Here is a 23,956-nt window from a genome sequence, read left to right on the forward strand (position 1 = left end):
TGTATAGTAATGTGTTCAAAAGTTACTTGAATCAATTCTTTTTTCTGTTTGGTTATAATTTGGTACATTTAGGTCCACTTGTTTGTGTTTGTGTTGAATTTAATGTGTTTTTTTTAATGTCCTTTAATTTATTTTCTGATTATCTAAAAAATATATATGATTCAAAGGGTGAAACTATGTAAGATGGTATACTCACAGAATTGTTACTCCATCCTTATTCCTTCTATTCCATCCCTACCTGTCCTCTAAAGGTAAATGTCTTCATTTTTTTGTTGTTTATTCTCCTTTACTTTTTTGGCAAAAAAACCAAACATGTATTTCTCTTTCTTTTTACACAATAGGTAGTATATAATAGACTTTTCAAACTTTGATGTGTTTACTTAACAATATATAGTGGAATTCATTCCATGTTAATTCATAAAGATCTCTTTTATTCTTTTCTTTTTTATGTTCTTATGTATATAGCATGGCACTCCATACTATAATTTATTCAACTAGTCTCCTATAAATAAGCATTGGATTATTTCCAATATTTTTCTATTATAAATAATCTTCTAATTCATGACTTTCTGCATGTGTTATTTTATATGTATGGATTTGTCACAATGTAGTTCTTTACTTAAAAAATACCTGTACACTAAATTATTTTATTGAGTTGCATGGAATTGAGTGAAAAAGGAGCTGTTTGTACCCCTATTTAGTCTTCTGGGGAATGGGACAATGGCACACTCTTAGCAGAGCTTGTGAATCTAAGATGCTGCAGTTGAGCCAGTTCTTGCCTTCTATTAAAGTGAACATGTAGACTCTGGAGTTGCTTCATCTTTGCCACGTATATTGAGTTCTTAGTATGTCGAATACAATGTACTATCTCAGAGATGAGGGACAAATAGTCCTCACCTTTCAAGAACAGACAATCCATTACAAAATAACCTGGCTCAGATTGGAATCACCTGGACAGCTTTTACAATTTACTGATCCATATTGCCCCATTCCAGATCTATTAAATCAGACTCTCTAGGCTAGGGCCCCCATCATTTTTTTTTAACTCTCAGTGTGATTCTAGTGGCATTCAAGATTGAGAACCACTGATCTAGAGACCACTGTGACTGCAGCTATAAGTAACAGGGAGGACATCACAAAATGTGAAGGATGTGTAGGAAATGAGAAGAGTTTCTCAGGCTGGGAATATTTGGATTTGTGGAACACACAGGATTTGAACTAGTATGAAGATGAATATGAATTATAGATGTTACTGTGTTATGAGGTTCAGGATTCTATAGTCTTTGAGTAGACGATTTATCTGTCTGGCAAATAATGTCTTCTTTTAATTTGGCATTCGGAGTGCCAGACTGGTGCAAGGGTTTTCTCAGGCAAAGGATCAGAGAAAATCCTGCTGGATGGAGGAAGAGCGCCACCAGGTGGCACTCAAGCACCATTCATCAATGTAAGAACAATGCATTCAGAGTAGTGTATGATGCTGAAGCAAATGATTTTGTTGAAAAACAAATGTATTGGTTTTAAGAACTTTTTTCTTTACATGTAAATGAGGTCTAATGTAGAACCACAAACCCCATTATTAAAATCTATCTAAACTAACATAAAATTTTATTACTTACCTGCCATGAATATGATAACTTTCATTTCTCTTGCTTGGCAAACAAAAAGAGATATGATTTGGTAATTAAGTTATATATTATTGACCATCTGGCTTGAACATATGTATCAACAAATAGTGCCTAAACATCTTCTGTCAGAAAAACGTCCAGAACTTCTGTGCAAAGAGGAATTGCAGACAGGGTTACTGTGTTGTTAAAGTACACCTCTATCTGGGATTTCTCTGGAAAGGACTTTTCTTTTTTTTTTTTTTAGATTTTATTTATTTATTTATTTGAGAGAGAGAGAGAAACAGCATGAGAGGGGAGAGGGTCAGAGGTAGAAGCAGGCTCCCCGCTGAGCTGGGAGCCCGATGTGGGACTCGATCCCAGGACTCCGGGACCATGACCTGAGCCGAAGGCAGTCGCTTAACCAACTGAGCCACCCAGGCGCCCTGGAAAGGACTTTTCACCCCAGAGGCTGTCTAACTTTGCAAGTCCCTTCCAAAAATATGGACAATGATGAGCATGAGATTGTTCTACTTTTCTAAAAAGATCATGTTTTTATTCCCGAAGTTTACTTTTTATAAATACTTTAAGATAGCTTTTGAACATATTTAAGAAAAATGTACAGTTCCTATGTGTAATTAAAACCTTTCACATGCATGCTAAGTTAATACTATCACAGAAAGTACCTTTCACATGCATGCTAAATTAATACTATCACAGAAAGTACCTGATATGGTCATTGTAAAGCATAAAGTCAAAATTATATCATCTCTATTGATATAAATTGATGTATCTCACTGTTACTGCTCCTAATTTTCTCTTTTAAATAGAGACTGCATGATTTTTATTCAGTTAGCAATATTTTTCTTGTCTTATGGTTTCATTATGGAAATTTAAAACATATATAACAGAAGAGAAAATAATACAATGAGCCCATTTATACTCATTTTCCAACTTCAATACTTATCAACATTCTGCATTGTTGTTTCATCTATACCCTCCAACATTTTTCCTGCAAATATTTGAAATATGGTAAAGCAAACCCAAGAGATCTTGTGATTCCACCTGTAAATACTTGTTTGTATCACCAATAAATGAGAACTTAAAAAAAAACCCCAGTAATAATCATAGTACTACTATCCCATTACTGGCACTCCATGAAATCATATTTAACAATTAATCAATATTTAAGTCTTCAGAACTTAAAATGAGGATATGCTGTAGAATGTTGAAAGTATTTGTTTAAATAGGCAAAAATACTTTTAAGACGAATTACAACAAGTGCCCCGCTAGCTCAGTCGGTAGAGCATGAGACTCTTAAGACGAATTACATTTGGTATATATATGTTTCTACATTTCATTACTTAATTAAACTTTATACAATCTCATGTGTGAGCCATTGGGCAAATGAAAAGCATGTACGTTTCTGGAGACAGGCAAAGTCCTTTTATTTACATTTGTATATAAAATTTTGTACACTTTTATGAGGTAGATAAATATGTTCCAATGTGCATATTTCTGTTTTATTGCCATAGTCTGTCTGGATAAAAATTCTGTGAATACGACTATGTTAGCTGAACTGTGTCTGCTGTGAGACTTAAGACTTTTTTGATGCATAGCTCTGTTTATTCTGGCTTCCATTCTTCTTCAGACTTTATGTGATGTAATGTTCCCTATAAAAATCTGACATCAATAAGGGTAGGAACTGACTCATTACATTTTCTGAAGATAATCAGTGTTTTTGGGCTTTTAGTATTCTCCTCCATGCCCGTCCGTATTGACATTAGCTTCAGTTGAAGCCGGCGTGACCACGGAGTTTGTTTACCTCAAATAACCAAAGCTTATGCTCATGTTGCACAGTTCAGCTAAGACCAGGAGAGAAATGCAATTGCCTAGAGTGAATGTAAGTGATACTGCATATCCTTTCAGGAATGTAATGTTTAGATTATATCTAGTGGTGGTGAAGAATAAACAGCTTTTTTTCTCTAAGATCTTGTAATACTTCCATGCTAATGTACAACATTATAGGAATCTGGTATATTGCCCGTGTGTGACAACTCTGCAGGGTTTTTCCTGGCAGACTATTAACTTAAAATCTAAAAGAATGCACAGATTAAATTGCTAATACAATACAGGATAAAGAAACTATTATTTCCTCAGATTTTTGCCCATCCTCTCTATATGCCTGCTTCCTGTAGAATTAGTCTTATGAGTACTTGCATTAGGAAAAGTATAGGAAGGTTAACTTTGTCTCATCAAATATCTCTAAATTTTACTTGTTGACTCTCTTCTGAAATTCCAAAACCAAAATTCTATTAATTCCATAGATTGATTAATTGTTCAAATACAAAAATTCCTGAGCCCTCAGCCTTATGAATTATTTATGTCCTGATGTGTATTCACCTACTATCCTTTTCTCTATGCAAGTCTGGATAGGGAAGTGAGTAGAGCTAGGTTCCTAAATGAAAGAATCTATACAGACCATTTTAAGAAGCAGATTTATTCAAGTGAAGTAGCTCTGGTAGGGTTTGACTAATTTAAAAGGGGCTAAATAAATTTGTGTTAGCAAGTAGCTGAAAACTGCTTTTTTTTTTTTCCTGTTCAGGCTAAAAAATGTCTGTTTAACAAAAAACGTTATCAGAAGTGTTTTATTTAACACAAGATATTATAGACTATTGTAGAATCTATTTTGTCTAATTTCCCTGAAATATATCATACAATCATAAAACTTCCAATATTATCATCTACTAAAATTTGCATCAGTAGACAATTAGAAAACTTCTGCTTCTGGTAGAGTCTGGTATATTGGAAGGTGCGAAAACTTGTAAGTGAGATAGTCCTGGGTTCCAACCAATTCTAGTTCTGACACTGATCTTGGTCAAGGTACTTAACTCACACAAATTTGATTTCTTCATACATAAAAATAACATAATACTCTCTAATAGTAAAGACTATGGTTGGAGAATCGTTTTGTCTGAGATGGTGAATATGAAGTAGCTGGCTATCGTAATTTGTGTTTTCTCAGAAGCAGACTCCAAGGCAATGATTTGAGTGAAATTAGTTTATTTGGGAAGTTCAGAGAATGTGGTAGGGAAGTGGAGGAAGTGACTGAGTGACCGGAAGGCAACCAATAAGGAGTCCATGGGTAAGCCAGCTACCACAAAGGGTACCTGGAGCTTAATTCTATAGAGGAACCTTGGAAAACTGATGCAAAAACACACACTTTAGAATTATTCCACCCAAGGGGTGAGGGAGCTATGATATTAATATACCAACTCCTGGGAGGTCATTGGTTGAGGGTTGCTCCTGAGGACGTTAACTCCTTAGCACTTGAGTTTGCACCTGCACAGAGCAGGAAGAAGAGCACCGAGGTGCAGGGATACAGACGCTAGCACTTGGAATTTCACCAGAGCACGCTGAAAAGTCCAAGGTGTGTGGGACGGGCACCGATATGGCTTCTACACTAGTATAATGTTAGTCCAGGGTTCAGCAAAAGATAGCTATGGAAAAAAATTAAATTTACCTCCTATTAGAATATATTGTCACTGAATACTATACCCTTCCCTTCATAATATACTTTCTTTTCTGAAACAGTCTGTGTTAAGGCTAAGTGGCTATAAAAAAGAGAACCCAAAATATAGTGGTTTATTTTTATTTATTTATTTTTTTAAAAGATTTTATTTATTTATTTATTTATTTGACAGAGAGAGACAGTGAGAGCAGGAACACAAGCAGGGGGAGTGGGTGAGGGAGAAGCAGGCTTCCTGCCGAGCAGGGAGCCCGATGCGGGGCTCGATCCCAGGACCCTGGGATCGTGACCTGAGCCAAAGGCAGACACTTAACGACTGAGCCACCCAGGCGCCCCCAAAATATAGTGGTTTAAAGACTAGAGAAGTTCCTTTCTCATGTAATAGTTCAGAGTTCAGTGAAATAGAGCTGTGGGACTCAGATTCAGAGATTCAGGTTTCTTTTATCTTGTTGCTCCATGATCCACAATGTAATCTTTGTTTATGTGGTCAAACTAGAATGTGCCATGTCTAGGTTCCAGTAGTGGGAGGGAAAGAGTGGGGAGGAATGTATGCCCATTGTCTTGGGCCCAGACTCAGAAGTGGCATGCCATGCTCTTGCTCACATGGAGAGAGCTTAGTCAGGAGGCCATATCTAACAGCAAGGGAGTTTGGGAAATACCAGCTAACTGGATAACCAGTTCTCAGCTATAAGACAGTTATTATAAGAAAAGGGAGAATGGGGTTTTTTGGTGGACAGTCAGCACTATCTGTCAGATTTTGGTAGTATAGTATCTATTTTAGGCTTGATTCAGCTTTTTGTAAATCTCACTAATCACAGAAGGAGAAAGGACATGAACCTGCCAGCCTATTTGGTATCTTTCACTGAATTTGAGTCGCAAAGCCAATGACAAAGGCTTGAATTTCACCACATCGTTCTTCTTTACTCAACCACATACTTAACTAGAACTATTCCTACTCTCTCTCATATTTTTGTACATTTGTATATTTCAGTAACGTAGTCAATCACCTACACAATTTATGTCCTTACAATCATGAATATTTGAGAATTGGCTAATCTCCACCTCATGGATGCAGTGTACTCTTCGTTTATCTGTCTGCATCTCTGATTTGCTCACATCCGTCCAAAGAAGTTTCTCTTCCTTATAAGCTCTTGCATTAGAGGAGAATATCTAGGATTCTTTGCCCTGATCCTATTTTATGTTGTTCTAATTATAATTGTGTGTATTCTAATTGTATATCTATCACATTAACTAGATGAAATATCATAAAGGAACAAACATAACTTTTTATTTCTAGGAGCAAGACTTGCTCACTGCTGATACTCAGTGAGTGTGTATTGATAATGTTATAATTTATAAAGCAGACTGTCTCTTCCTTTAGTTGGCTTTATAAGCCCCTTTTCATTCATATGAAGCATCTAAAGAAATTTTACAGAACTATCCAGATTTCCATAGAGTTTCTTTTTGTTAAGCTCCATTTATTCTGGTTATGTAATATGGAGCTGCATTTCTGGGAATATTTAGTTGTGCAAATTCCTAAGAAGTTACCTTGGATATCCAGGGGTTTAGGGTTTGAAGGGAGTAGCTGGAGTTGACGAGTTAACAGAAACTCTTCTAAACTTGTCAAACTCAACCCTCTACTCCTTTCTATATAATTTATTGGGGGTATAGGATTCCTTTATCCCCCTAGTGAGAGACTGCCTCACATACTTTACTACTCTTTGAAGCACAGTTGTTCTCCAGTAGTTCATTCTTAACATTTCAAAGAAGCTTCAGATGTTTTCCTTAGGTTTATTAATCATAAAGGCATTATAAAACCTTTCTAGACAAACTCCACCTGGCCTCTTCTTGTTTGGTCCTCCCATAACCCTGATTACTCAGCATTTGTGTAATTTTCCGCTTGTGTTTGGAAACTTGCACATTGGTATAGAGAATGTTTTTAAGTTAGGGTTATCCAAAATCAACTAGAGTAACAACATACACGAGATGCAACTGTTGTCGCTGCCTGGCAGTGAACAGAATAAATAGAAAAATGAACCCATTAGAATGCCCTTGTGAAACATCACAAACTTTGGGGACCTCTCAATAATCCCTGATCAATATTGGAAAACCATTTAATGCCACTCTAAAACATTAAGACTTGCAGTTTAGGTTTGAGATGCTTAAATGAGTAAGCAAAGCCCTAAGTGGAAACCTGATACATAATACTTTTTGGCCTTTCAGAGATAAAAATCACAAAACCATAGAATATTCAGAACAGGATCTAAGATCCAAAAGTAGCTGAACTTTGACCTCTGAAGATCTACTCATTCTGAGTATCTTATAAAAGGTATTTGTTTATTCATCTTATCAAGTCTGTGTTAAGAAACTTAATGTGGAATGACATTAAATCCTTCTTTCACTGTAGGCAGAGAAGACTGAGAATGAACAGCCTTCGATATGTTAGTTATTTTTTCTTTGCAAGTATTAAACCAATGCATTTTATTTCCACCTCCTCCCTTAAATCATTTTTAATTTGCAGTCTTTTGCTTTTATTTTTTTCTTTTCAAAATGTATTCACTTATTCTAGAGAGAGAGAGAGAAACAGCATGAGTGGGAGGGGAAGAAGGAGAGGGAGAGAGAAGCTCAGGCAGACTGGTGGTAAGTGTGGAGCCTGACGCGGTGCTCGATCCCAAGGCACTGAGATCATGACCGCAGCCGAAACCACGTGTCAGAGGCTGAACTGAACGCACCACCCGGGTGCCCCTGCAGTCTTTTACTTTCAAAGGTTGGTCTTGAGGTTTAGAGGTAGAGGATAAGAGGGCAGACACTATACTTCTTTACCAAGATAGTCGCGTTGAAAGCAAGGCTTTGTGGAGTTGAGAGGTGTTTGTTCTTGGCTTTTGTTTTGTTTTGTTTTGTTTTGTTTTCATTCTCCTTCAGCTTTAGATTTAACCTAGCAAAGGGAAAGTCTGGAAAACTCCAGTCACAGAATTGTCCCATACTGAAGAGAAGGATACCTCTTCCCCTATGGCATCTGAGCCATTTCCCTCTCTGGGCTTTCCCAGGAGAGGAGCAGATGTGTTAAATAGCTGTGTGGGAGGCCATTTCCATTTAGGATCTGAAAGAGATTGCCTTGTGGGCTGGGACTAACATGGGACTAAATCTCAATGGTCTGAACTTGACTGTGCAATATGGCTAGGAGAACCCTCAAAGTTTAGCTTTCCTGGACCTCTCCCCATCCCGTGTAGCATAAATACAACCCAGGAGTTATTGAAACTTCTGGAAGGGGAACTTGCAAAGCAGCTAGGTTGAGAGCTAGGGCCTGCCCTATGTCCTAGTTTGAGACTGTCCTGATTCACCCCATGTTCCACTGTAGTTATGATATACCTTCTTGTCACTCCCACAAATGTCTTGATTTGGAAGATAAATTTTATCGTCAGCCTAGCTGTGGAGGCTGCTGAGATAGGAGTGGTTCTGAAGCAGGGTCAGGAGATGGGCTGTTGCGCCAGGTTGCTGGATGTAGGAAATGTCACAGATGTGGGGAGCTTGACAGCACTGCTGAGAGCTGAGCTGGAGCTCCCTTAACTAGGGAATGCTATTGAGTTTTTAGTCAGCTAAGAGACCAAGATCAAGGATGATTCCAGCAAAGGAGTTTAGTCATGAATGCTAGCAGAGCAAGCAGCAACCGGATGGGCCTCGACGTCAAGCCCAAGACTGGGGAACTTCAGTGGTTCTCTGTCCACACACCCCAACACCATCTTGGGGAGCAGAGGGGTGTATGTCCGTGCATATGTGCTGGTGCACACGGATGTGGTGGAAGGTTGAGAAATCTGCATTTCTTTTCTAGAGGGGTCAAAACATTACCCAAAGAGACAGTTTCAAATACTGAATGGAGCTAAATTTTAAATAGTCTTGAGGAAAGTTCAATTCTCTCTGCTCTCTCCAGCTGAAAGAGGCTTGTGAGAAAGCTCAGAGCAGTCTCAGTCAAGTCGAAGGAGTGACATTACTCTTCTGAGCATGTCTAAGTTGCAGCATGCAGGTTAACTCTGTGGTCCCACTAAAGGTACGTAAAAGCAGTCTAGGGCACTCATTAAACAAAGGACCAGTGGAGTAAGTCGCCTTGGGCTCTAATGTTAGTTCTGCCAATTATAAGCTGTATGATCTGTTACCTAACTTCCTGAGTTTTTATTTTTCCATGTATAAAATGGAAATGACAATTACACTTAACTCTAGGTGGTATTAAATGAGATGTATGTACTGGGTATATAATATACCCTCAATGAATGTTACCTATTGTTATTATTACTCTAATAGTTACACCTGTCTAATAAGTTGTATAACTTATAAGTGTATTTCTTTGCATCAATCCTACCTCTACTAACAGAATTCAAGCTCCTACAGGCATCAGAGTTTCTTTTATTTGTACCTTTCACAGCACAAGTTCTCCATGTACCAAGGATTATCAGTAAATGTCCCTTTAGGGTTTGACCATAGAAGGCTCAAGCTCTTTATAATATAGCACAAGTCATTTTGATTCTCTCTCTCACCTGTAATATCTAATCTATCAGCAAACATTGGGTTTTCTGATTCCAAGCACACATTAAATCCATTTGCTTCTCTCCATTTCCATTGCTAGCACTCCATTTCAAACCACTGTGATCTTTCACCCAGATTCCTGCAATGGTCTCCTCATTTGTATCCTCTTTTTCATTCTTGGTTCTCTCCAATTTTGTTTTGTTTTGTTTTGTTTTATAGCGAATGGAGTATATATAAATCAGATCATAACATTCCCTTGCTTAAAATACTTAAAGATCTTAGAATAAAATCCAACTTTTTTCAAACCATAACCTATGAAGTCCCAAATTATGAGCTATATGGATGCCAAATCAGCAACATAAATGAATGAAAAAAGCTGGGTGGGGACAGTGGTAAATATGAGGTCACAGGCCTTGTCTCAAGGGGTAGATCCAGCTGAGGGTTGCCATGTAAGAATGCAAGCCCACTGCTGACAGATCTTTTGAATTTTTTGAAAATTCAGAAATTGTTATGTGACATCTCCTTATTTGCAACCTTTGGCAACTAACTTAAGAAAACACACATAGCTGTGTGCATGGGTTCCAGGCCTAAGACCTCTCTACCTGACTGGGCTCCTTTGCAGCTCTCCAAACTTCTCTCTACCACTACTTTTTTGTTTCTTGAAGGTTCTGTGTCCTGTTCCACATGAGGGCCTTTGCACGTGCTATTCCCTCTACTGGATTACTCTTCCCCTCTACAGTTTGTATAGGCTTCTTATCCTTCAGGTCTCAGTTTAGAAGAGCAGCTCCTCAAATAGGCCTTCTCTTACAAGAGTTCCTAACTTGGATCTGGTTACCTACAAGGCAGAACCCGAAACAAAGATTATGTACTAAATTTTATATGCTAGGTATAATCCCAGGGCTTTATGAAGAGACACAGCTGGTCACAAGGGGTGGACTGTGTGGATAAACTGTTAGCTATTCTGTGGGGATTACCAATCCAGGTCTTCTTATATTAACATCCTGGATTGGGAATTCTCAGACAACATGAGTAATGTACCTTTGCTCATCAAGCCTACTAAAACCTGGTTTGTGGTAATGCATTCTTAGCATAAGCTATTTTTTCCCTTATCTAGAGCCAGGCCAAGATGGATAAGTTTCCTTCTTATTTTCCTATGCCTGTAATTTTTTTTTTTTTTTTTTGACTCCGAGAGTCCTACCTTTATTCAGGGGACTCAGTTCCAGATCCTAATCTCTGGGACCTGAGGCTTCGTGTCCTATTCCTACCTTGTCACTAAAATCTAGTGGTTTCTGAGACTAATTGCCCTCCTGCTCCCCAGACCCCAGGGACCTCACTGTCAGTGTACACTCACTGTTCTGGTTTTTAGTTCCCTCTTTGCTTTTGGCCCTTAGAGGTTTTTCCATAGCTTCTTGCATGCTCAGTTAGATTTCAAAAAGCATGCTTGTGAGATCTGAGTGAGAATTTCTAGGTGTTTTGTAGTGGGGAGGCTTTCAGGATTTTTGGACTAGACAGTGCAGTATTTTTGAAAACAGAAGTCATACACCGAAATCATGTATTTGTTGGTTTGATTTTTTTTTCCTCCCCCAAATGGGGAGCCGGACATGGGACTCGATCCCAGGACCTGGAGATCATGACCTGAGCCGAAGGCAGACGCCCAACCGTCTGACCCAGGCGCCCCCCAAATAACAGTTCTACAAGAGCAGAAATCTTGCCTGTTTGTGTCACACAGTGTTTGGTACATAATTGGTACTCATGACATGTTTGAAGGAATGAATCTTGATAATGTTAATGTGGAATTGGAGGTGTAACTCCACTCTAAATTCCAGAGAATAGTGGCTCTGTTTTACTCAGATTTGTCTTTCCAGGGAACTTAATACAGTTTCAAGAACAGAGAGGATGTTTTCTGTAAGTATTTGGTGGTTAATTTATCTTTATTGATGTAAAAAAGGATTACAAAAATAATAGCACCTTTAAATTAAGTTACTTTAGGAATGTTAAGATGGATATTTACAGTATTATTTTTCAAAGTTTTCCCTGATCTCTGAAGCTACAAGTCATTTTTTCTCTGTATATTTCTTATAGCTTTTCTTGCTTTGTCCGTTTTGCTGTGTATCTGCCTTATCTTCATTGCTCTAAGCTCTTGGGGGTGGTTCTTGTCTGTGTTACTGTTTTTTAATCCTCTAGTACATGCAGGGTTTTCAACCTTGGCACTATTGACACTATGGCCAGATAATTCTTTGTTTGGGGCAGCTGTCCTGCGCATTGTAGGATATTTAGCAGCATCCCTGGCCTCTACCCACTGGATGTCCGTAGAATCCTCAGTTGTGACAACCAAAAGTGTCTCCAGACATTGCCCAATGTCCCCTGGGGGACAAAAGTGGTCTCAGTTGAGAACCATTGCTTCAGAGTGCCTTACACAGAGTAAGTGCTCCTCGTTTATTCATTAGATAGATCTATAGCAAATTTTGATTGAATCCCACAAAGGCAAACATAAGATTTATGCCTCTTGAGGAAACTCAAGAAAGACCAGCCCTCTTGTTTTGCAGGTCTGACTGAGCACTAGGATGAATTATGCTCCTGTCGCCACTTACTGTCCACTCCCTCCTCAAAGCCTGTCCTCTCATTCTCATCTATTTATTTATAATCTGAAAACATTTGGAGGTTCATAGTTTTGGTGTGTAGCTTAAGTCCATTACTTCTATAATGCATGTATTCATTTTCTGATAAATGCCTTCGGTCAGATGGACATTCAAATGCACCTGCGTTTCAGATGGCAGACTTTCTAAGCACACACAGACCCAGAAGATTAGAACACTGTTTGTTGGCATAAATGGGCAAAAATTGGAACCGTAACTTTTTTCCCCTTTAGCAAGGCTACAACGAACTTAATTAGCATTTTTGAAGATAAACACTCCTGCTTTCCTATTTTTTCATGTCTTACAGTGTTTTTAACAGTTCAGAATTATGTATAAAAATCTAAGCAATAAATTATGTTTTGTAAGAATAAGACGTTATTTTTACAAAAGTAAGACATTTTAGGTAACAAATAATTTTAAGCAATAAAAATAATTTTAGGTAATGAAAACTGATGGCAGTGGCCCCAAGAATGCTATTGCCTTCTCTTCTCTCTCCTGTTCCATCCCCACTCCTGCAGCACTGCCTCGGCGTCATCTTACGTACTGTGATGGTAGCTCTGTGGTGGTGGGAGTGGGGGAGGGGCCAGAGTGGGGGCGGGGTGTGTAGATTAAATTCCATTATCTCTACTTGACAATTGAAGAAATAGGCTCGGCGAGATGAAGTCATTTTTAAAAAATTGTCTTGCTAATTGAGGTCAGAGCAAAGTCTCCTTTTTCCCAGGGCTCTTTCTACTCTAAGACATAGTCAGATAGTGATGTCATATTCCAGATATTGCTGGGGAAGTGCAAAAAGTTCTTTTCTCTGCCCTATCGCTTAAAGTCAACAGCAACACAATGGCTGGAAACTTTCCTCAGGTAAGCCCTAAAGGTGAAAATATTTCCTCCTGGCACCATGCAGAATTTCCAGGCAGAACCCAAACACAATCTATGGCTCAGAGGGAAAATGTCACAGGAGAAAGTTACAGAAGCAAATGCAATGATGTAATGTTATGAAGAATTAAGGCATTTGTAAGGATGAAAAAGCAGAAAAAGCATGGAAAGCAAAGCAACCCTAGTTCATTTTGAAGAATCACAAAAAGATGACCTTTTTCTTTTTCTTATAATCAAATATTAAGAGGAATTCAATAAATGAAACTGAATGCCAGACTCACACCAGACAAAATTCAACTGTGCTCATTTGTTTAATTATTCCATTATTTGAGGCAAATTCACTGAAATCCTGAATAATAACAAGAAAGGAAAGTCATGCCAAACACAGGTCTTTATGTTTCTACCTCAGTAAAATATTGGACAACCACCCCAGTGAAAAATGATTTTAAATAATCTTATTTTCCTACTATAAAAACAAAATGTCAATTTAAAAAATTTAGAAAAAAAAATTTAGAAAACATACGGAAAGGTAGCCATTGTAAGTATTATGGTTTATATATTTCAGATATAAATATATATTTATATGAATATGCACATATGTATGTATTTATGTATTTCTATGGAAATATATATATGCATAGCATGTGAGGAAATACCTATATCCTATCTATTTTTATCTATCCCCCAATGAAATAATGCCAATTCATTAATGCTATTTTGTTACCTGCTGTTTTCACTTAACTTTCAGTGATTTTCTTTCCAATTCATTAAATAATTTAATATTCTTCTGTAATGTTATTTTTAATGGCTAAAGAATCAACAAGGAAATTGTAATTGTCTTAAAGAGGTCAATTTGTTTTTAAAAAATTACTGCTTTTTAATTTTCATTCACTCACTTTTATTCACTTTTATTCACTCTACCTAACAATTCCAATTCTACATTTCTACATTCATTTTTATACTTGTTTAACACTAGGCTTTTTAAAGAACTTTCTTCATCCTTTCATCATATGGTTAAACTTACCTCAGAGTCCTGAAGATAGGTGACCAAAAGGAAAGCTTCAACACACAAAATTTTTAGATATTTCATCATTTCAAAACACTTTCCTGTCCCTGACCATAATGTTCCAGGAGGTGAATGATTACCCATTTTCAGATGAAAGAAGTGAAGAATACAAATATTAAGCACACAAGGCCTGCTCAGCTGTAGAATGGTTGCCAAATTCAAATATTTCTGAATTTCTCCCCCTGAACTTTTCACCCTGAGTGTTGAACCCCTGTGATGACATTTCCTGTTACTAACCATTTGTTAGTTGTTGGCCCACAGCTTTTGCTGCCTAGACATCTTCGTTTCCTGATATTTTTCCCTTTCATTATCACATAGGCAGAACAATATGTTAATGAGCTTTGTTGATAAAAGCAAGAATGAAGCTTGTTCCCCCAGTGGGTTTAGGACTAATTTGCCTCAGGCAGTCCTTTCTAGTTTCCTTACCTTTTTTCTTATTCAACTTTTGATCTCAGTTGCTAATAGTATGTGTTAATATTATAAAGCCAATTGTCTTCTTGATTATCTGATGACATCAGTGGAATTCCATGTGTTTTCCATGTAAAGACTTGATTGGATTCAAAGAGTTCAGTTTGTATAGATACTTTAAGGTGACAGTTACATTAATATTCATAATTAAAATAATAACTAACATAGTAAGCGCTATTTTAAAGAAATGGTATAAAAGTAATTTGTATGAAAGCAGGGAGAGTAGTATAAATATCACCCATTACCCAGCTTCAATTGCTGTCAACTTTTGACCAATCTTGTTTCATTATTCTCTTGTCCAACATCTCTTTCTTTCCTGACACTGGGTTGTTTTCAAGTAAATCCAAGACACTATATTATTTCACCTGTAAATATTTCAGAAGGTAAGGATGCTTACCTTTAAATTATTTTTAATTTTTAAACTTTTTATTAGATTATAACAGACAAAAATACCTGAGTAATACATTAAAAAAATCACAAGTATACAGCTTGATTAATTTTTGCAAATTGAACACATTGGCATAACCAGCAAGAAATAGAATATTACCAATACCACTGAAGCCTTTCTTGTGCCCATTTCCAGTTGTGTCCCCACCTTCTAAGGATAACTGCTATTCTGACTTCCAAAACCAAAAATATTTTTGCTTGTTTTTGAACTTGGTGTACATGGAATCGTCAGTGTACTGTTTTGGGTCTGGCTTCTTTCATTTAACATTTTGTTTGAGAGATCTATCCATATTGTTACATTCAGTTATAGATTGTTCGTTCTTATTGCTGTCTATAGCATACCATTGTGTGACTACACTACACTGCACCCATTCAGTTGTAGAAAGCACTCAGAGTTTCAAGTGTTTGGCTATTATAAATAGTCTTAAACTCTTTTATTAATCTTAAAAAAGAGGTAAAGTAGTCTTAGGTGAAATAAAGTAATTTGCTAAGTTCCCACTGGTGATAAGTAATGGAGTCTGAATTCAAACTAGCTTTGCCTGACTCCAGAATCAGAGGTCTTAACCACAGTGTTTCCAAGGCAGCCCGTTTATCAGAGTTAACTGTAATTATCTATAGAGTGTATATATACACACCCATAAGCTCCATGGAGAAAAGTGCATTATTTTGCATGGTTCTGTGCCTAATCACTGGTTTCCCAGTTCTGTGTCTATTTCTTAGAGAGTAAATGTCCCATGCCCTCATAGAAAATTGTTGAGTCATCCATTACAACTAAGAATTAGAGCATTGAACAAGAGGGGGGGAATGACTCTGGAATAGGAAAGGAAGAAGGAAATATACTCAGGAGAATGTTAGTTGACTCTATCGCAAAGAAGGATGCGTGTGATTTTGATAGAATATGATCCTATAATAACTTTCAGAGTTAAGTTCTATTTACCCAATTTCAAGCAGGGAAGTAGGGATTTTAAGGTCTAAGCATGTAAATGCTTACTTTGCTCAGTAAATGGAAAAATATTATTATCTTATAACTTTCTAAAAACCTATTCTTGCCTCTCTTTTCTCTGAAGCTGTTGGGAAAAGAAATGATTTAATTGAATATTTTATGAACAAATATATGAATGACATAATATATGTTTTGACATAATATATGTTTTACTAGTGAACAGGACAAAGTACTTATTTTACTATGAATGTGTATAGTTATTACAAAGGATTAGCACAATTTCTTTTAAATTTTTTTAAAAAATATTTTATTTATTTGACAGAGAGACACAGTGAGAGAGGGAACACAAGAATGGGGAGTGGGAGAGGGAGAAGCAGGCTTCCTGCGGAGCAGGGAGCCCGTTGCTGGGCTCGATCCCAGGACCCTGGGATCGTGACCTGAGCAGAAGGTAGACGCTTAACGACTGAGCCACCCAGGCACCCCTCTTTTAAAGTTTTGTAAGATCTAAATAGAAATATATCTAGATTAATAAAAAATGCAAGTATTTTCAAATTGTAAAACCTGACTATAGCAACTGTAACACAGTATCATTCTGATATCAAAGCATTAGTTAATGTATAATGATTTCTCCCGCCACCCCCATATTGTCTTATGTTTTTTCTTGTTGTTGGTTACATCTTTGAGAAGTTTTGGTTGTGAATGCGTAGCTCATAAACATTTAAAAATTGCTTATCAAATTATAGACCAAAATTATATTTTTAGAATGTAATTTTAGAATTTCATTAGGCACTGAACTCATTCATCATAGAACATCATGCATTGTTTGTTTTAGAGAGAATACTGAACAGCTCATATCCTTTGCTTAAAAATAGACACTTTTTTTTTTTTCTCAAAGCAATTATCTTCTTTCCAGTCCAATTTTCTCTTCTCTGGTATTCAACAGGACTTCAGTTCCAATGAGCTTTTATTTTACTATGCTGATCATGTAGTTATGCCATTTTTTTTTCTATCTGCCTCAGAGCTGTAGAATTTTAAATGTATTTTTTTGGTCAGAAGCATATTTATTCAGGTATAGCAGAGTCTGTATCTTTTGACTCTCAGTGACTGTCAAGAACAAGATACTGAGACTATTAAGTGTAAGGAGGCAGTTATGTGGTTAGGAACACAAATTTTTGGAACCAGACTCTCTAGTCCAAATCTGATTCTGCTGCTTATTAGCATGTAACCTGATCAAGTTACTTAATATCTCTATGTCTCAGTTTTCTTGCCTGTAAAATGGGGGATAATGATAATACCTGTCTCATTGGGTTATTGTGAGAATATATGTTAAGGCTTTAGAAATGTGCTTGGCACATAGTAAGTGTTACATAAGTATTTTTCTTATTATCCTAAAATCTATTAACTTTCCTTTGAAATTTTAACAAAATTCAAAATAACTAATTTGCAACCAATGAATGTCTTTCCAAAACTTGTAATATGTAAGTAATAATGACATAACTCTGTCCAGAAAGCCTAGAAGCATTTTCTGTAAGTTTTGAATAACATGCTGTAAAGTTTTTTTCATCTTTATATTGTTCATTTGCTCATTCAATCATTCCTATTTATTGAACACTTACTGTGGTGCTTGATTATTCAATAAGGAACAAACAGGAAACATTCTCTACTACCCAGGAGCTTATATTCAAGTCTCAGATCCAGGCAATAAACAATAACAGAGATGTTTGTTTGGAAATTCCCCTCATGACCCCTCACTCCTGAACTTCATCTTGAAGCAAATGTCAAACTGGTTAATTTTTTACTTAAAAAAAAAAAAACCCATGCCTCTTTAAATAAACAATATGGTAAAATTTGTGTTTTAGAAACGGATATAGAGATAATGTGCCAACACTCTTATTTAATTCATTTGCTTTTTTCTCATTGACATTATTAACCTATTTTCTTATTAAAAAGTTTCATCATGACTCATTCTTGAAGTTGGGAAATACAGCTTTAGTTTTAAGTTTATCAGATGTTCTCAGAATGCTCACACTTAAGACTGTGGGAAAAGGATGCAGCTGAACAGTAATATATTAACAATATGTGTTGAAAAATCAGTTCCTTGTTGACTGTATACAAAACACAAACTTCTAATAACTCTTAATGGCACTACTTCCTCTGTGGATTATGTAGGAAATTCTTTTGTCTGAATAATCATTCCCAGGGGGAAAGCTTTCAAAATAAATTCACTTTATAAAGAGGGATAGAGAATGCATGTGTGTGGTGTGTGTGTGTGTGTGTGTGTGCACGTGAGAGATAGAGAGAGGGGTGGGGGGAGAAAGAGAGACTGATTATTGTGGGATACTGAGTTAGACAAGCACATATGCTTGGTATAATTAAAGAACGTAATTTGAAGGTAGCAACAGTATCTAATTATATAAAATACTCTCTGTGCTGTTGCTTGTCATCACATTGTTTAAAATAAATTAATAGTAACAAAGGACTGCTAATCCAAGTGTTAGAGAAAACAATGGTGGGAGGACTAGGTTTTCATTAAAGGAAAAAAAAAAAATAACCACCGAAAACTCTAATTGTCTGGATAGTTAGAGAAGAAATAACTTTCATGCTCCTGATGGAATTATCTAGGCCCATAAAGACAAAGTGGGTTATTTCCCCTCAGTCATCTTGACTTGGGCTACAAGCTTCTCTGCTTAATTTTGGATTGGAAACATCTATAAAGCGAACTTTTAGTAGGAGTGAAATGTTACATTTCTGGGGTCCTCTTTAGTGAAATGGTTCTCAACCTGGTGCTATTGTATGTGGGACATGCTGTGTGGGGTGTGTGCATTTTCCAAACAATAATTTCTCCTCACACCAGCTCTTTGTAATATTTGAAATGTTCTCCTGGTTGTTCTGAACTATGGCCTCACCCAGTCACACACTTCCACCTCCTATCAGAACCCACTTTTTAGGGACTGTGAATAGATTGTTTCTAAAAGATCCATTAGTGTTCTAGATGAGTCCGTTCATTTCATATAAGAACACTTTCATCTTAATAGAAGTCTTTTTTAAAAAATCAAGGTTGGCCCAGACCCAGGAAGACTAAGAATCTGAACAAATGTAATTTTATATGTTAATAGTAGTAAATAAATTAAGGGGAAAGGAGGAATGCAATTAGTGTGGTGGCTGGGATGGAAAGAACTGAGATGTTTTCTAATGGGTTGAGGTGTGTGGGGGGGTCAGCTAATCTTGGAGGTGAGGGTCATTTCTTTAAAAAGAAGGACACACACACGTGCACACACACACATACACACCTCCCTCTTGTGAAAAGTGGTAGCCTTTCCCAGAGAGACAATTAGGGTTATTTAGTACATAAGACACTTCTCACAAATATGCAATGCTTAAAAGATTAAATCCATGCCTTTACATGTCTGCTTGGTCTAACTTCAGTTTGCATGTCAAAAAAAGTGTATCCTTAGGCTGATAAACTGATCTCGGGAAGGGGGTCAACCTTTATAATGGTGTTGGTGACGTTTTTATCAGGGCAATATTCTAGTGTGTTAACTAATAATGGTGTGTGTATGTGTGTGTGTGTGTGTCCCTTCCTACTTTACCTGTGGCTAAAGGGATCTCTCTCAGTTCTTCTTACTGTTAATTTCACGTACGTAATAAGATAGTCCCCAAAACTAGTTAAACACACTTTTTCCCCATGAGTCTTAATCTTGGCAGATTCATACTATTTTATGATATAAAATAAAGCAAATAAAATATCTTGAGACAGTCTTCATGTGACAGTTCAGGGTAGGAGTGACTCTTCGCTGGTTTTGGAGCCTGGAGGGTTAATGATGAGGTGAGGCTGTTGACAACCAGAGGTTTTTCAAGTCCTGGTTTTCCTGGAGTGTTCTCCACTTCTTACTTTGAATGAATGACCTGAGTGAGAATAATAAGATTTTCCTTCTTAACCTAACTCCATTCAAAAACATACTATTACAGATACTCCTTTATGTTAACCTGATTTTAATAACATTCAGGTATACAAGCTGATCAAGTCTGATATGACAGGGTATGAAAGTAACACACCAATGTAAAAAGCCGTCTGGAATGATCTCTTTCTGTGAATTTTCCCAACAGTTGTGGCACATTTTTAAAAGGCTGTTTTAAATTTAAGAACATTTATCTGAGAATGCCTAATTGAGAAAAATATTGCATTGGTAAATTGCTCTGCTCCAGACAACTGCTATTTCTTCTTCAAATTTAAAGTCCCAAATCACAATCTGTATTTAAGAGCTTCAAGTAGTAATTACCTCTGTGTCCTTAAAAGGATCTGCCGGTTTCCCTGCAATCTTTTACAGGGTGAGCAGAGCTATATGCACTGATAACCCAGCTGCCGAGGAACTGAGTAAAGCCGGCTCCAAACTTCTCAGCTGTTGACAGGCTTGACTTGCTGAGAACACTGGTTAAATATAGCACGCGCGAGCTCAGCTCCTCAACAAAGTCATTGCTCCGACAGTGTTGTGAAGGGAGCAGAAGAAGAGAAACCTAATCTCAGAACCCAACAACACCTAGCAACAGTTGAAAAAACTTTTAAACAAAAGTCTGGGTGGGAGATAGACACCAGCCTCCAATTTCTGCTGATCGGGATTTCAGGGAGAAGAAGCTGCTTTCCCCTTCCCTCTACTCAGTTTCCTGCATGACTTCAGCTGTTGGCTAGTCCTAGGAAAGAAAGTGGGAAAAGCTTTTTCCTCTGTATTCTTTTGGGCTGGATAGTTTTCCAAGACTCCAGTCTCTCTGGGGCTGTGGGACAAGCCACTGGGTTCTTCAAAGGATAAACTACCTCCATAAAGGACATACCCTTGGTTAAACAAGCTGCCGTCAGGTAAGACCAAAATAAACAGCTATTTACTCTCTTAAATTTCTGCTTCTGTAAGAGGAGTGTTCTCTCAGATTCTGTGTTGTCGGATTCCTTTGATTCTTACTGTCTCCACTGTGTGATAACACATTTAAGGAATTATCATAATCATTGTGGATTATTTTGAAAGAATCAGTAGCATCATCTCTCTCAGAATTACACCAATTCCTTTTTAAGCACAAAGGTTGTTACGATGTTTTAATAGCCATCAAAATATTTCTGCCAAGTTATCATTCTTGAGCAGGTAACAGAAATATATGGCAAAGGACAACTTCACAGCTCCTTTCACAATTAAGATGGCTAAACAATGGAAGAGATCTTTTCCCTAGGAGCAAAATAACGTTCATTTACTGAAACTAGCTGAGCAGCTTGTGTGGTAGATGAGAGGAAAGTCCTGCATGGTGTTTGTGTTGCTGTACTTAAGACTTGCTGCTATCTGCTTCGCCCTTTGCCTGATTCTCTGATTACACTGGTACACCTTGTGCTGGTTCTGACCTGGTTACATTATAATCACCCCAAGTGCTTCTGACTGGGCACAAAATACGGCTGCTATTAAATCACTACTTTTGCAGTTGTTGAATAGAAACTACTCAGGAGAATGTTATTTTGTGATTTAGAAAAAAATAAACTGACTAATTGCTTCTGTATAGATAAAACAGATGCTGCTTTTTAAAACTGAAATAGAATCTATTAGAAAAAACTTCTTTCTAAAGTTGTATATATGTGTATATGAGTGTTTACGATAGTGTGAAGGAAATCCTCCTTTTATTTGTTGGTATATTATCTCCCCTCCCATGAGTTGCCATGCAGTTTTATCAGAATTGCTTAGAGTGGTCGATTTCACATTGATTCTGACAAAAGTTGTGGCTGAATGTTAGGATATGGTTACTGATACCTGGTGTCTATAGTTGGGCTAGATTTGCATAAATTTGTTCCTTTAAATGAACACGATAATTTGAATGAATATTCTAATCTAAGGATAATATAAAAGAAGATACAGATGTACATTTTAAAGGGAATTGAGTCTATTTTATCAACCTAAAGAAAGAATTTACCCAAGACCAGTTTAGAACAGGTGGTTTGTTGACAAATAAGAATGTATCAACCCTTTCAGTAAATGTTTCTATTTTAAGAAAAATTAATTAAAGCTTATATATAGAATGTGCAGGAAACGGAAATAATACATACATTTCAGTATGTACAGTGCTTCCTAATTCTGATTGCACGATTAGTTTATGAAGTAAACGAAGCTAATCATATATAATGAATGTATACATGTATAGTGCAAAATGTACTTTGGTAACCTTGGTATCAGAGAATGAAACTCCTGGTACTTTAGTGGAGATGAAGTATCTTCGTCTTGAAAAAGTTTTGAAAAGTGAGAACTAAATGCTTTACATTTTTCCTGTTTTTATCTCAGGAAGGGTCACATTGTTGGCTTACAAATGTATGTGTAAGGCCAAAGTCTGCCATTAGTTCTAGGCATGTAATTTCTTTTGGAGTCCGTGGAACAGTGTGTAGATAACTGAGTACAGCATTTGGCCCTGGGTGAAAGCTATGTTTCCTGATGAATTGATTTCTGAGTAGCATTGTCTTCATGGCTGTAAATTTACCCCTGAGAATCAAAAATAGCTCAGGTTAGACCATGTGCTTCCCTCCGGTATATGAACAATCAAACCCTCCATGAGCCATGTAGATTCTCTTCTCTTGTTTGCTCAAGTTCACATGTCTATGTTATTTTGAAATCTCCCCTTTCCCCTTCACCACAAGTATTGTTAGATTCCATCACCATGTCTCCTACCACACTAAAGCCTCTTCCCTTCACCCTCTGTCTGGATTGAAACACCGCTGCTCCCCTACTACCCCTTACTGCCATCCAGACCATCTTGCCCATGACCACGGGGTTAATTTTTCTACAACATTGCTCTGCTTGTTTCTCTTACTCTTCAGTTATCTTCTGGGACTCCTGGTTGCTGCCAAACACCTAGGCTGGGTATTTTGAAAACCTTCCATCATCTGGCACGTACTTAACTTTTCCAGTTTCGGCTCCCACTACTCAACAACAAATGTCCTTCTGCTTCAGATAGTTCAGATTTTGGACCGTTCTCCAAACACATGCACAGTGCACATTTCAATGCTACACCTCTGCCTGTTTCATTCCGCCTGCCTGTTATACATTTCCTCCCCTTTCCTAGAGACCTTGTCCACTCTTTAAAGCCCAGATCAGTGTCTTTTACTTTCACAATGATTCCCTGACCTTACCTTTTAGAAGTGATTCCTTTTTAGACAGTTTGGTGCTCTATCAGAATTAAGGTACTTTGGGATAGGGTTTGTGTCTTTAAATTCAGAACAGTTTAATGAAGCAATTAGGTGCAAAGCATTGTCCTAAGCACCACTTGGTTTTAGAGCTTTTTATCCCTATGCACGTTGTGGATGTTCTATTAACATTTTTGGCTTTAGATTTCTGATGATGAGTACATGAGAAAGTATAAATAAGTATAAAATCAAGAAAAGCAACTATTAAGTGTGGTTAATAACTTTTTATCTCAATTTCTCAAGGCAAGTCTTCATAGTTTTATTGTGCACAGAGAAGTTACAAGTAATTCTAACTACACTCATGTACCTGATTGTGGAGATGGTGTGCCTTGAGAATGAACTGGAAAGAACTATATATATAAAGACTGTATATATACTATATACCTGCTTGTCCTGTGTATGCATCTACCTACCTAAATGCTGTAACTCATATGACTTTTATCATCTTTTGGTATCAGATTAAATTTGTAACTACCTTTGGTATTGTTCATTTAAATCATGGCTCCTTTTATCTGTGGGTCATCATGGATTATAATCTGTCCTGGAACATTAAAATATTTAAATAGCGTATTGTGATCCCTTTTTCTTTTTTTCCCTAGATATTTGAAATAGAGACATTTCTCAGATTTATTTTTAATCACTCATGAAACCTGTAGCCTTACTGTGTGAGATAAAAC

At 37.0% G+C, this 23,956-nt stretch overlaps 1 protein-coding gene and 1 long non-coding RNA gene across 8 annotated transcripts in view; both read left to right on the forward strand.

The window, feature by feature from the left end:
* Nucleotides 1–23,755, forward strand: part of LOC118536862 (uncharacterized) — a 29,247-nt gene extending 5,492 nt beyond the window's left edge. The window contains exon 2 of the long non-coding RNA XR_004917858.2: nt 23,523–23,755. This is a non-coding gene — a long non-coding RNA (uncharacterized LOC118536862). The remainder of the gene's footprint in view (nt 1–23,522) is intronic.
* Nucleotides 1–23,956, forward strand: part of FILIP1 (filamin A interacting protein 1) — a 274,497-nt gene that overhangs the window by 69,370 nt on the left and 181,171 nt on the right. Inside the window, exon 1 of one of the 7 annotated variants that reach the window (XM_078055079.1) lies at nt 20,329–20,930. The exons of 5 other annotated variants lie outside the window; for them this stretch is intronic. The gene's annotated coding sequence lies outside the window, so the exon portion shown is untranslated. Of the gene's footprint in view, nt 1–20,328; nt 20,931–23,956 lie in introns of those variants that run through there. One more of the 7 variants, XM_078055078.1, reaches the window with a different exon arrangement.

Source organism: Halichoerus grypus, chromosome 9 (assembly GCF_964656455.1).
Source record: "Halichoerus grypus chromosome 9, mHalGry1.hap1.1, whole genome shotgun sequence".
NCBI lineage: Eukaryota > Metazoa > Chordata > Mammalia > Carnivora > Phocidae > Halichoerus > Halichoerus grypus.